Source organism: Rhagoletis zephyria, unplaced genomic scaffold (assembly GCF_001687245.7).
Source record: "Rhagoletis zephyria isolate East Lansing unplaced genomic scaffold, Rhagoletis_zephyria_1.1 Rzeph_scaffold_00062, whole genome shotgun sequence".
In the NCBI taxonomy this organism is placed as follows: domain Eukaryota; kingdom Metazoa; phylum Arthropoda; class Insecta; order Diptera; family Tephritidae; genus Rhagoletis; species Rhagoletis zephyria.
In genome coordinates this window covers 616,060-621,499 of record NW_016157146.1, presented here as the reverse complement: position 1 = coordinate 621,499, position 5,440 = coordinate 616,060, and the positions used below count along the sequence as shown (strand labels likewise).

General features: G+C 30.9%; 1 protein-coding gene across 1 annotated transcript in view; it reads left to right on the top strand.

The window, feature by feature from the left end:
• The window catches only part of LOC108370646 (putative nuclease HARBI1), a 112,419-nt gene that overhangs the window by 43 nt on the left and 106,936 nt on the right, over nucleotides 1-5,440 (top strand). The window lies entirely within an intron of this gene.

Here is a 5,440-nt window from a genome sequence, read left to right as displayed (position 1 = left end):
GTATAGTTACAACGGTGGGCAAACGCGGCTCTTTGAGCCAAATGCGGCTCTTTGCTTAGCAAAGTGTGGCTCCTATTACTTTACCTTTGCTTAGAACATTTTGGCTCGTTTTACTTTTTAAAATACAAGTTTCTTTGCTGGACATTCTTTTCCACTGTGTTGTTTTTTTATTTTATTCTTTTTATATACACATACGCAAATTGAGATCGGAACATTACTCGCAATTGGAGAATGAAAATGATAATGGAACATTTGCAAAACTTGAAAATGTCTCTACAAGGCGAGAATAAAAATGTTTTTGATTTGTCGCAAATTATTTTAAGTTTTGAAGCTAAACTACGTCTTTTTATTCATGATCTCAAAAAAATAACATTGCATCATTTTTCATGGCTAGAAAAAAATATTTCGCATGACTTGAAAGCAGATTGTGAAAAAAGATTTGCCGATTCGAAATTATTTAAATGTACGTTTGCATACTTCATAAACCCTTTGTTATGGAACATAACTGAGGATGAATTTACAATATCCGAAATACTCCTTTTTAAAAAAACCGAAGAAGAGTTAAAGTTTTTGGAATTAAAAGAAGATAAGGCCCTGGAAATGCAACATAAATCCCTGCCATTACTTGAATTCCGGCAGCAAGGACCAGATTTAAAATATCCGCTGTTGAAAACAGCTGCATGCCGTATATTTTCCATTCTATTCGAATGAAATTCGTAAAGTCAATATAGCGTTCACAATTAGTTGCATTTGCGTGCCTGATAATTATTGAAAGTGATAAAAACTATCGGCTTTTTGTGTTCGCGTACGCAAAAAAACTTGCAAAGTAGGGGAAATTGAGAGAACAAACCCAGCAAAAAACACGATTACAACAGAAACGTAAGTGGAAACGAGCTAGGCGATGGGAATCGCTTACCCTTTCGCTTCAAGAAGGCATTATTTTAACATGGGCATGTCATTGGCCGTAGGCCCTTACCCGCAGCATTACTTTCGAACGAAGGGGAACGCATGGATAAACAGAATCCAGAGAAGCGAACAAAGAATGCCTTACAGAGAAACTAATGTAGAATGCCTAGATGAGTACATACTTATTTATATTATATTGAAAACAGAAAATACAAATTGTCTTAAAAGATTAAAATCTTTATTTATCAGTTTTTATACATACATATATATGTATTTAGGTATTTAGATTTTACTTTAACCCTTTCCGGTCAAATCCGTCCCTGATGAATATAAAAATGTTTCCTCTTAATTACAAGGTTCATAGAGCCTCATATTTAATACCAAAAGTAATAAAAAAATATTCAAAAGTTGTTTTGCGTAGCTATTAGGGCTACCTCAAATTTGTGCAATATATTGTACAAAAGTCCGCAAAGGAGTAAAAGCACTCAAGAAAACTCAATAAATATTTCACTAAGTTTGACGGAATAAAACTTTTATTTCATTGAAAATGAACTTAGGTATGTACAAAATAATGTATTTTACTGTAAATATGTGGAATGAATATTTTATATCTTTTTGAGTATCTTTAGTTAAAATTTGCATTAAAAAATTTTAAATTTTCTCCATGAGAAGAGAATTATATAAAGAAATTTTGAATAATTTCAGATACAATTACAATATAAAATACAAATGACCCGTTTTAATAAACCTTCCCGGTTTTTCTGCCTTCAGTAGATCAAGGAATCAAAAACCTACCCTTTACTGCAACAACAGCGCACAAGCTCTTCAAAAACCACGGCAAAAACCACCCTAATTGCCTGTTCAACTGCAACCTTTGCGGACGTTTGTACAATATATTGTACAAGACACTTACAACCTTTCAGTGTAAATGTACAATATATTGTAAATTTTGTTTTACCACTCGGGAAAAATATTTTAAATCATGATAGTTAAATTTTAGCATTTTTATATGATGAAATGCTTTTTATATTTCCATACTATTGATGTGCTTTTATTAGCTTTAGGTTTACTTGACTTTCACGTATTTTTTGTACAGTAAATTACCACAACTTGCGTGTCACTGGAATTTTATAAAATGGTTTATTTTTAAATTAAATTCTAAAAATATTTTTGAAACGTTTTCGATTTTGAAATTTACGTTAAGGTCGCAGTGCTCTATCCCCGACAATAATAATTCGGGACATTCCAAAACTTCATAAAGTTTGATTTGTTTTCAAAAATATTAATAAGATTTTTAGTAGCACGCTTCCAATGTTACAAAAAATTAAATGTACAATATATTGTACAAATACAGGGAAAGGGTTAAAATCGGTATGTACATACATACTAGGGCGGGTCAATTTGTATGGATTGATTTTTTCGACATTGTTCCTAGCATATTCGGATTCTTCATAAAATTCTAAGAAAAAAATTCCTCCAGACCATAGCTCTAAAGTCAATTTCGAGCCTGCGCATTTTTAAAAGAAGATATCTTATATACAAAAATGAATTGCTGTCCGTTAGCCTCGCTAAGACTCGAAAACGGCTTGACCGACTTGAATATTTTTATTTTTTTGGTTTGTTTTTTATAATATCCGGATGGTTAAAACGAGAAAAAATAGAGAGTTGCCACCTGTTTAAAAATTCAGTATAAGTAAATTAATGACATAAATTAGATATTGCAATATGGGTGTCAAAAGAAAGAGGTTATGAAGGCTTACAGGCGAAAATATTTTTCAGGGGGGTTGTCACCTGTTTCAAAATTTAATTAAAGTAAATTGGTAAGATAAATTAAATATTGCAATATGGGTATCAAAGTAAAAAGGTTTAAGAAGGCCTACTACTGAAAATATTTTTGAGTCGAGTTGCCACCAATTTCGAAAATTTAATTCAATAAAGTTAATAAGATAAGGTATGTATAATAATATAGGTGTCAAGCGAAAAGTACTTGAAAAATTATTGATTAAGAAATATTTTCTATAGGCCTGTCATCTACCTGAGCGGTAAAAACTAAAAGCCATACTCGCAATTATTATTCAAAGCTTTTGAGGCTCGCATCAATGTAGAATACTGTAACTCCGTCAAGTTAGTGTTTATTGATGGCAAACAAAGTACTATCATGTTTGGCAAAGATATCACCCCATCGAACAATGCACTAAGCCTCGATATAAAAAGAGAACAAAAGCCGAAGTTTTAGCCGAAGCAGTTCATACAAATGTTCCACAATTGAACTAACAAAAAAATATGGCCTACGACTAGGGCTGTGCGATTAATTGATTATTCAAAATTTTAATTAATCATAAAGTAAATAACTCAATTATTCCATTAATTGGGCATTATGATTACTCAAAAGTTCAGTTACTCGAGTAATCAAGATTTTGATTAACCAAAAACAAAAATATTTGAGTAATTTGCTTTATGATTAATCAACATTATGAATAAAATGAGTAATCAACACTTCAAAGTACTCTTTAAATACATACATATAAAGCAGTTGAAGTTCCTTGATACTTTGAAAAAAACGTTTCTGTTTTCAAAAATTAAAATGAAATACATACATACATACATATTTTTTTCATATACAGAACATAAAAAAGAAAAGAAGCATTTTCCAAAGCAAACTCTTTTAACGAGCAAAATTAATTTTTTTGAGTAGTCATATTTCAAGTAACTCGATTAATCATCGTTTTGAGTAATCAAAATCTTGATTACTCGAGTAATTGATTAACCGAATAACTGATTAACCAACTTGCTCGAGTAATCGAATAATCGCACAGCCCTACCTACGACTCTTTTATAGAAACTGTGGACACTGAAGTAAATTTTAAACAAAAAACAAAACCGACTTCAATTCTCATATACAAATTTAAGAGTACCGTTATTTTCTTTATGGCCCAATTATCGGATCTACATTCAGTTAGTAGGAGACTACCTCTGAGGAACCACCTTTCCTTTAAAAAAGAATTGAAAAAAAACGGATAACGTAGTCCAAAGTTATCCGGTAACATACATAAATATTGTAACGGGAGAAGTTACTGTATGTTTTTTTATATACAGTGTCGAACAAAAGTTTTGGCACAGTAAATTACACAATACAATATTTCCAAATTATTTTTCGAATCATAAATTTTGTTATGATTAACAATGTATTTATATTTTTTTTTGTTTCAGATCCTTTTTGCTTTCAACACAAGGTATCTTTTTTCTACTTTCTATTGTCATAGCCATAACTCCCTCTCTATTTTTACCAATCAATCAATCAATTTTATTATTTTTTTCGGCATTTTTCCTAAATACCAGTAGAGCTTTATAAAAATTGTATAACACCAAATGTTTATCAAGCTTGGGATTTTGTGTTATCCGGATAGGCTTATTAATTTAACCAGATAATATGTTTTCTTTATTAAGTTTACCCAGTTCCCATTTTAAACTGCTGCCTGTACTGTGTCAGCGGTTAAAACTTGTTAAATTTTTATTTAAAATTTGCGGTAAGGAATAAGCGAGTGGATGAAAAATATATAACGGTAAGAACGGCCCATATATATGTACAAATATATGGAAGAATACACATATGCGACGTCTCTAGCCATTGTGTGTCACTCCTTTAAATTATAGTTATTTTTTCTTATTGTTTTAAAAAAATAATGTTCGTAACACTTTAGTAAATATTAATACATATATTAACTTAGTATATATTAAAGACTAGAAGATGACCCGGTGAACTTCACTTCATCTATAATTTATCTGAATTTCACGTTGATCAATTATAACAAATCTTCAAAACGCAATACATTGAGATCACTAATACTGCCTGCTGTTATAGCTGATAAAAGATTTCACACCTATGAGATGTGCCACGCCCCTTTTTACAAACTCACTTATATACATATATTTTTCCATAAGCACCTACCATAGGTATCTGTACATTTCAAATTTCGAGTTCATGTGACTATAATTCCGAAGTTAGAGCTGATTAAAAAATTTCACTATGGGAGGTATTCCCCCATCCCCCTCACCCCTTGGCGAGTTCCAATTTTTTACCCTATTATAGGTCTAGGAGTCATGGCAATACATTGGCAAAATTTTATTTAATTCTGTCCATCCGTTTACGCTGCAACCTGGCACATACATACATAAATACTTCCACAAATATATAGTAGATTTGCTTTGAAGCGCCATATTGCGGTTCTTTAAATAAAAAATAGATATCAGAAATGAATTTTTCATAACACAAAACTCCGGAGCACAACTCTTTATTACAAAAAAACATATTCCAAACACTTTAGTAAATATTAATCTGATTATGGACTTAGTATTAATTAAAGATATTTTCTTTTTGTCAATGTGGCTTGTTAACATTTTATTTTTAATATTTTTAATGAGCTTTGTACCACGATTGTTTATTAGGAAAAATTGAAAAAGCAACAAAGTCTAAGCGGTAGAAGTTATAGCACTATTTCGGAGATCACCACATCTCCTCATCAGACTTCTTTTT